The following is a 10,307-nucleotide window of genomic DNA, read 5'->3' as shown; positions in this document are numbered from 1 at the left end:
AACTAATCAAAGAGCGACGCAGTAAATATAGGGCAAAAAATGTGAAGGCATCTGTATCACAGAGGACGCACTTTTTTGAACTATTTTAAAAGTGTTTTTTTAAGATTTTCTTTATAACGCTTTTGTAATCAATTACTCAAGTACCTTGCTGATGGAATTGAATAATAAAGGATAAACTGCCTCGTATCATTTTTCTTTTTGAAAGAAGTTTTTAATACTTTTACAAGACATTAGTGTTATCGTGTCGGTCACTGGCTGTCGACAAAGACTTCTCGCAATTACAGTATGTCAGGGACCTCTCAATGGGGATATACATCATTACTATTTTACACATGTCAATTCATAAAATAAAAGTTTTTGCATGAAAGTTTATAGGAATTTGTTTTGAATATATATATACAAGTAGTCCATCATGCATTTATAGACAAGTAGTCCATCATGCTTTGCAAATCATTCAGTGGATTGGTCAATCGCTAAAATAAAAAAAAGAAGCTTTATTTGTAAACAAACACTAAAACATACATTGACGGGGCATACGTATGCTAATTTAAATAATACATGTTCGTATAAGGAAATGTGCCCGACCTGTTAAATGCAGCTGTTCTGTTGATTTGAAAAACGAATGGACGGATCACAGCTATTTGATTTAGAATTGTACTTTTTTTTTTAATTTGTGTTTCAGTATCTATCCATGAATTAAATATGTTCATAATACCTTTTATATTAGAATAATTAAACGAGTGCACCCAGTTTAAAGGTTATCATTACACAGTGCACTGTTACTGTTATGTTGACATAATAATGTAACAGCCACTATGTTCCGTCAGTTACTTTGTTCCGATGGAACTTTCCAACTATTTGTTTTATTTCGAGTGCAGTTGAAAAGTTCCGGAAAAAAGTAGCTAGTTGAAAAGTCCCGGAACAATGTAGCTAGTTGAATAGTTCTAGCGGAACAGAACAACTAGTTACATCGTTCCGAATATACCATATTTCGTCCTTTTTGTAGAAAGAGGGGGAAGAATGAGTATCAGTATATATAAGAGCAAACCATTAATTTACAAGAATACCCAAAGCACTGAAAGGGGTTTCTTTGGGGACAAATATGCAAAATTTAAGTTGTATTTCATAGCTCACATAAAACGGAATAAGTTGCATTATCATGCAAATTTAGTATTCATGGTACCCTCAAGAGAGGGAAGAATACCCCCCTCCTCATGTGGTTCTTTGCATCAATTCTCCAAATGGAACTTTGTGACTGGTGGATAAGTTCCGTTGGAACTTTTGGGCTAGTTTGTTAGTTCCGGTTTTGACTTATTTGCCAAAGAGGAACTTTGTGGCTAGTTGATAAGTTCCTTTTGACTTTTGTAATCAGTATCTTGGTTACCCTTTGAAAGGTTCAAATATAATATGTTGCGCTTTTACTTTGCATCAATTCTCCAAATGGAACTTTCTGCCTGGTTGATAAGTTCCGTTGGAACTTTTGGGCTAGTTTGTTAGTTCCGGTTTTGACTAATTTGGCAAAAAGGAACTTTCTAACTAGTTGATATGTTCCGTTGGAACTTTTCAACTAGTCACTTTGTTCCGGTGGAACTTTTAAACCAGAGGAAGAACAAAGTAACTAGTTAATAAGTTCCTCCGGAACTTTTCGGCTAGTTAGTTCTTTCCGCCCGGAACTTTCCAACGTCGGAACAAAAGAGCATTTACAATACTGCAATTGCGTGAAGTCTTTGATGTCGACAGCCAGTGATAAACACGATAACATTTAAATATCATGTGTCCATGTCCACGCTGTTATGAAATTCATTCTATTTAGAACGCAATACAACAATTGCAGGCACAATAAATATTTAAATGTTAAACGGTTTTTTGTAAGATGTTTTCGTATGTGAAAAATAAATACCTATAGTTTCAGCTGATAAGTTCGAATTCAAGTATTAATCATGTTTACCGTGGGAAAATTCCCTTTTTATGCATACGTAACACATATAACCATCCTTGTAGACAATAGGTCGCTAACGTTCAATGTTATTCATACGTATCACTGTCAACACATACATAATGCGGCATAATTTTGGAAGTAAGCACTATTTTTTCCATCTTGATACCTAATTAGCAATATAAAGCAGGTAAATAACAGTTATAATGGAATGAAGGATTAACAACAAGTGTAAAAACAAAAGTTGTCACTCGAAGGACACAAGTTGGCGGAATTTCTTAACGGAAAATCTGCAACTCTTTAATTTGCCAGGAACAACATTTTCGACCAAACAAAGCTATCAAAGTATAATTAAACGTTCATAACAGTTTTCATTAAGGTATATTGACCCCTATTGTTTCTTTTTTGTTGTTGTGGTGTTACTGTCCTATTGACTTTTATCGAATGGTTTTCTTTTTATGTAAATCGATTCTTTGTAGAGCATAATCAGGTATTCATAATTATTGTCAGTTTATGAGAGGTCTGGTGTGTTATTTACTCTCAAGAACAAAGGAAACATAATAAGTTGCTTCACACAAAGTTATGCTTCAAATGGAAAATTGATGTTCAATTTCTCTATATCACCTTTACCATGAATAGTTAGTCATAAATAGATAAGCCTTCAAAACCCTGATGATGTATACAGTTTTCCTCTTTTTAAGAAAAAAAAACCTATTGAAATAATTTTCCAAACATATATCAATTTATCAAATTATGTAAATGAAGAAATAAATGTTATATCAGAAACAATTTGTCTAAAAAGCTACTTTGTATAAAAATAACGGATAGAGTATGTTGACATTGACAACTATCCGCAAGAGACCAAACGAATGTATGCTTGCAAAGAATAAAGACAACTCTGTATAAAAATAGGATTAAGATGTTGCCATGCAATGAGACATTTATCCACCTGAATGTATGCTTGCAAATTAGCTCAAAAGAGGCCAAGGTCATCGATTTATCAAACGGATATGTTCACTTTACATTAATTAAGGATATTACAAAAAGCTTATATCCTCTTACATCTATGAATTTGCTATGGCCTATGTATTGGTAGAAATAAGACTTAAAACCTGCTTTTATTAACTGCGAGTGCTCATATATATATATAACTTAAATTTGTGCCTTTTTAATTTTGTTAGTTGTTTTTGTGTTAATAGCGCGAATCTGAGGAGTCAAGCCCTTTTCACATTATTTTTATGTTTTGTTTTAATGTTGCATTTTTAACCATTGTCCCAAATTAGGGAGATTCATTGATTGATTGGTTGTGTTTAACACCACATTCAGTACACTTGGCTATATCATGGTTGTTAGGTTTTTGTGAGGAAGTCGGATTACCCGGCGAAAAGAAAACTTGCTATTATAGTCAATTAAGATCTTAGTCGAACTCGCCTTGCCGAAGCGGAGTTCAAATTCACTGCGGTGTTGACAGCAGGCTAGGGAGATGATTGAGTGCACACATGCATTATTTAACACAACATTTCTATTTGTCAAACCAGTTGTTTCATTTGGCAACGTATATTTGTTCTGCCTAACAGAAGTTTTCCTAGAAAGTTTGTAATAAACAATTCCAAAAGATCTATTCCTTTTGGAACAAATATTCTATACCCTTTATTTCGTTAGGAACAAATACTGTAATATAATATTTTTTTCCATTTAGAACTTACATTATGAAAGAAATTTTATTTCATGACACATTGACAATCATGCAACGTTTTTTTTTATTGTAATGAAGGACGGTTGAAAACTACAATCTACCTACAACTAAAGACATGATTTCAATTTTCCCAATCTGAACTGTCCATTGCTGTGTACTCACACCCAATTAACGCCTAGATATGGAATATACATGCATGAGTCAAATCTATGTCTAGGCTGAAATCTGTGTCCTTTTTCAAATACATGTCCTATTCATTGCAATTATATTTCTCAAATCTGTGTCCTTTTAACCAAGTCATACCCTGTCCTATATTGCGTCACACACGCTACCGTTTTGATATGTGTCATGTGTTGCCATGCGGATGTTTAGCTCCAAATGTTTACTTGGTCATATTTGTTACTTACAGCGTTGTGTAACAGAGTTATTAGGACTAGAGAGTTTTCTCAGTCATTGTTCGTTAAAAGTTTACTTGCACATATAAAATAGGCTGATAACTACATATGAACATAAGTCCACCATTAAACTTTGCAATAATAAATGCAGGTCATTGCACGGCTTAAATATTATATAATTATAAATCTAGTAACTGATACCATTAAGTAACATTGTAAAACGCCAAAGGAAGATACACTTGTTTTGTGAAATTTTACCACTGTTCCGGCATGTTCATCAAGTTGAACGAAGTCTTGATGGGCAAATGGTTAAATAAATTTCAGGTGAAACCAAATAGCACAGAGATAAGTTTCATGACATCAATTCAAATTACCGATACCTAATAAAAAGGACACATATTTGAGTATCATGACGTTACAGGACAGAGATTTAAGGAAAGGACACAGATTGAGGCTGAACATAGATTTGACTTATATATATCTCAAAGGATTATTTCTTAATAAAGAAATTGATCGGAACAAGGGTGTTAGAGTCGAAGTCATCCCTTTGAAAGTTTGACGGACGACAACATTATCGGATTGAACGTTATGAAAAATCTGTGTCAATGTTTAAACCGGATATGTTCCACGTGTCGTAGCCTCCAATCCGTCCTCTTTTCCTAGATTATAAAATTACCGAATGCTGCTTACTTATTATCACTGAATCTTTTACTAGATAAAACTATGAAAAGAGATCAATGTCAAGGTAGAGTGAAAAGTGTGGAGAACTATATACTCTATATATAAAAGTAAAGTGATTATGTCAAAATCATACTCCATCTATTATCCCTCCTAGCAGAACTACAAATCTGTTAAATATGTTTGTATATTTCAATTAATTGCCGTGCAATTTGGCCGATTACTGTAATTTCGAGTCTATTCAAGTTGAAGTTGAAGTTGAAATCATCCCTTCGAAAATTTTACGGACGCCATCACTAGTTGGTTGAACGTTATGGTATATCTGTTTCACAGATGACGACGGATATGTTCCAATTGTCGTAACTACAATCTCGTCCCCTTCCCCTGAATGTGACCTACCGAATTAGACATATCACCAGGTTTGTACTTACATGAGCAACACGACGGGTTCCACATGTGGAACATGATCGGCTTACCCTTTCGGAGCACCTGAGAAAACCCCCAGTTATTTGGTTGGGTTCGTATTGCTCAGTCTTTTGTTTTCTATGTTGTTTTGTGTACTGTTATTTGTCTGTTTGTCTTTTTCTTTTTTAGCCATGGCGTTTTCAGTTTATTTTCGACTTATGAGTTTGAATGTCTCATTGGTATCCTTCGCCTCTCTTTCAGTGATACTCTTGTCCAAAATATTAAAAAAAGTCAAACCTTTAATCAAACGCTGAAGACATGATGAAACAAAAAAAGAGCCTAAAGTGTATCCAAAATTTAATAACAACAAATTTTCATTAAAACAAAATCCGTATTTTCATGCCAGTACTGACAAACTTGCCACCTACTGTTGATATTCTTGGGGACCACCAGTCTACCAGCAGAGGTACCGACCCAGTGGTAGTAATAACTTAAACGGTACCAATTTTACTGCACCAGAAACGAAAATTATGTCTCTTCAGTGACTGGCGCTCAAGTCCAAAATAATTGAAAATGCAAAACATCGAGCGAACGTTGAAGAGCTGATAAAACCAAAAAGGGCCTACCTAACATTTATTCAATTTCAGATAAGGAATCAGAGGTCTTCATGAGAGAGATATATTCCTTAATTAAGAACTATGTCCAAAAAATTATAACAGCAAGTTTCATTAAAACAATATCCGTATTTTCATGCCAGTATTGAAGTTCTGGCTAATAGGCTGGCGATACCCTCTGGGGAGTAACAGTTCACCAGCAGAGGTATCGACCCAGTGGTAGTAATAACTTAAACGGTACCAATTTTACTGCACCAGAAACGCAAATTATGTCTCTTCAGTAACGCTCGAGTCCAAAATACATTTGATAATTGAAAATTCAAAACATCGGGCGAACGTTGAAGAGCTGGGTCAATATCCCCAATTCGCCTCGTAGTGAGATACTCAACTATAAATAGAAATTACAAAACCTGTATGCAATGCTATTTTTAATAATTTACTGAGCTTAACCATTTGTGCTTTTTTGGAGAGCAGAAGACTGTACAATAAGGACGTAAAAATTTTTGAGTTATTAAATGTTTGTAAAGAATTGAATTCCCAGAGAATTTAAATGTGTGATATTGGGACCTTTCACTTGCCGAAGCGGACTCATATGGGGCCTTTCGGGGTTGCCTTGTTTGTGAAAAATCTAAACACACTTCGTACACCGAAAACTTAACCACATCTGTGAAAATGTCTCAGCTTCGAAACGAGCCATTACATATCCAAGTTTACGATATGGGCAGAGGAATTTAGGAAAAGGCTACCATTAATGCCTACTAGTATCTGAAATGAATTGCGCATCTTTACCCAATTTATGGTTTTTGGAAGTGTCTGTCTGTTTCTTTGATGAATGTATCAACGTTCACCTGATCAAATTCAGAAAAAAAATAAAGGTTTGTTTACTTTTATAAATACCAAAGTATCACCAATTGTTCCACACTAACATTATTTATTAATATTAGCCGCAGTTAATATAATTATTTTTAATACGGTACGAACCATGGGTTTAAGTCCTATTGATATAAAACTTTTCAAGCACATTGCATGGGTTTCTTCAAACAACAAGCCTGATTTCTCATGCAAGCATTTGGAAAGGGTAAATTGTAAGTTTATTTGACACAGAGAGCACACGAATTTGCTATTATAGTACGAATGTGAAGAACCCAGAAATCAAGGGAAATAACTCTGCACAAGTATCTAACAATATCATGATAAATTATACGAACAATTTCGAACAGTAATTAGAAGCTGGGCACTTAAACTAACAAAAAAACAGTAAAATATATTTCAAATAATAAAGAGATTGTTGTTATTTCAATGCAAAACAAAAATTCACAAGATAATATCATCTCGAGTGAAAAGAGGGAGGATTAAAACATTTTTAAAACACAGGTGCTGAAACCTTTTAGGCTAGGCTGGAGGTGGTTTATTATACCCACTAGGGTTGAACTGAATGTTTGCAAACCAACAAAGGGAAGAAAACCTCTTTTTTGTGATAATTCTGTCAATAATTTGTCAATTTTAATGAAGTTTACAGTTTGAAGCTGCATGAACTAAAAACACAACCTGGATCATTTTTCTCGCCTTATTTCAGTTTGCGACGTTCTACCCCAGTTTTAAGCTGGAATGGCTAATAAGAAGTTTTACAAAGAAATGAAGTACTGGTAAGCATTATTTTTATCAAACAAACTCTTAATTGATTGTACATTGATGGTATTTATGTGATTGACATTACAGTCAAGGACAAGTCAGGATGTGAAAATTTGCAGGTATGAAAACTGTTGCTATGGACTTGATATTATATACATATGCTTAGTTTCTGTTAATTTCGTCCAACCTTTTTAAATTAAACTCTTAGGCAACTGTTCATTATGTAACACCGAAAACTGTGCATAGCCTTATTTGAAAAAGTAGTTATTTCATAACATCATAAAAATCTGTGTTGTCATTATGTTTATTTGAAAACTAATTATGCATTTCTCACTGATGAAGTGTTGACACTGAAGAACATTAAAAACCCTAATTTTAAGGTGGAATTATATTAAAACACAAGATTTTAAAATTGGTAATATATTGCCCTTAATACTATATAAAAAGAATGATGTTCACATCCGTTTAAAGTGGATTCTAAGGTTGGAAATATCAGATTTCCAGTAGTAACTAGTATTAAATCTTGTTTGCATATTTTGAGTTCAAATGCACTTTTAAAACATTTTTTTTCTAAATGCTTTGAAAAGTAAAATAACAAAAATACCCAACTCAAAGGAAAATTCAAAACGGAAAGTCCCTTATCAAATGGCAAAATTAAAAGCTCAAACAAATCAAACGAATGGAAAACAACTGTCATATTCCTGACTTGGTACAGGCATTTCCTTATGTAGAAAATGGTGGATTAAACCTGGTTTTATAGCTAACTAAAGCACTCACTTGTATGACAGTCGCATTAAATTCCATTATATTGACAACAATGTGTGAACAAAACAAACAGACATAATAGGTAAAAATGTCAAAAAATTAACAGGGTCTGTATACTAGTACTAGTATTATAATTGAAAGTTCTCATCTGATTTGTCATCCATATTGTGACATGTGAATCTTTACTTGAAGCAATATATCATACTTACACATTGTAATCAAAATTGATGACTATATTAGATTCATTGACTTTAAGTGCTGAAACTACCCTTTTTTCAGAAATGAACAAAAATGCACAGCTTTATTCAGAAAGTCATACAGAAGAGGATCGCACAAGAATGTTTGTAAACATCTGAACTAACATCTTCAATATTGGTCAAAATCCCTAATGCGCCTCAGAGTGAGAAACTCAACTATAGATAGAAATAAAAGAAACTGTATGCAATGCTATTGGACATGAAGCTATTTTCAGTAATTGACTGTACTTAATCATTTGTGCTTTTTTGAGGAGCAGAAGACTATACAATAAAGATGTAAAAACTTTGGAGTTATTTAATGTTTGTAAAGAACTGAAAATTCAAGAGAATTTCACTGTGTGAAATTGGGGACTTTTCACCTGCTGAAGCGGCATAATGTGGGGCCTTTCAGGGTTGTCCAATTTGTGAAAAATCTAATTTCACTTCGTACCCAGAAAATTTTAACCACATCTGTGAAAATGTCTCGGCTTCGAAACGAGCCATCATACATTTCCAAGTTTACGATATGGGCAGAGTAATTGAGGAAAAGGCTACCATTCCCGACTATCTGAACTGAATTGTGCATATTTACCCAGCTGATAAAACTTAAAAGGGCCTACCTAACATGGGTTCAAATTCAGATAAGGAATCAAGTTTGCATGAGGGAGATATATTCCGTAATTTTCAAAAGTTTATAACAGCAAATTTCATTAAAACAATATACGTATTTTCATGCCAGTATTGAAGTAATGGCTTTTAGGCTGGTGATACCCCCTGGGGACTAACAGTTGACCAGCAGATGCATCGACCCAATGGTAGTAATATCTTAAACGGTACCACTTTTACTGCACCAGATACGCAAATTATGTCTCTTCAGTGACGCTCTCAAGTCCAAAATAATTGAAAATCCAAAACATCAAGCGAATGTTAAAGAGCTGATAAAACCAAGAAGATCCTACCTAACATGTATCCGAATTCAGTTTAGGAATCAGAGGTTTTCATGAGGAAGATGTATTCCTTAATATAGAATAATTTCGAAAAGTTTATAACAGAAAGTTTCATTAAAATAATATCCGTATTTTCATGCCAGTACTTAAGTTCTGGCTACTAGGCTGGCGATACTCCCTGGGGACTAGCAGTTTACCAGCTGATATATCGACACAATGGTAGGAAAATTAAACGGTACCGAATTAACTTTTTATCGTTACTCAGGTATAAATAACATGAACGGTACCAAATTAACTTTTTGTCGTTACTCAGATATAAATAACATAAACAGTTCCAATTATACTCCACCAGAGGCGCATTTCGACAATTTATGTCTATTCAGTGATGCTCGAGTCTAAAATATTTAAACATCCAAAACCTAAAACAAACGTTGCAGAGCTCATAAAACCAAAAAGGTCATAACTCATATCGATATTAGGAAAAATATTAGGAATTAAAGCTTTGCATGAGGGAGACACATTCCTTAATTTGGAATAGTTCCCAAATTTTACAGCAGCAAATTTCATTAAAACCAAATTCGTATTTTCATGCCAGTATTGGCTATTGGGCTGCTGTTACCTTGGAAACATACAGTCCACCAGCAGAGGTATCGACCCAGTGGTGGTATAAAGCATGTTTTAATTTTTTTCGTCTTTATACTAGTACCGCACATTTCACCGTTAGCCATTCGAATTATTAACACGTTTGCAGCGATGGAACAAATATAATAAAAGATAAGAGCATGTTATTTAGTATGGGTTCCTTTTTTTGTTGATTTATCTGTTTTCTTCTTTTTTTGTGTTTACCCTTTTTTTTTTAAAGTGGAGGGGAATGGTTTATTCACATTTTACATATTAAAAGTAGTGTATTTTATCAAAGATAGTGGAGTAAATTATTGTATATATGGAATTCAACAGTCTATTCTGAACACTTCCTTTTTATAACAGACATAACAGCATGACA

Source organism: Mytilus californianus, unplaced genomic scaffold (genome assembly GCF_021869535.1).
Source record: "Mytilus californianus isolate M0D057914Y unplaced genomic scaffold, xbMytCali1.0.p SCAF_26, whole genome shotgun sequence".
Classification (NCBI taxonomy): domain Eukaryota; kingdom Metazoa; phylum Mollusca; class Bivalvia; order Mytilida; family Mytilidae; genus Mytilus; species Mytilus californianus.
This window is presented reverse-complemented; position numbering follows the sequence as displayed.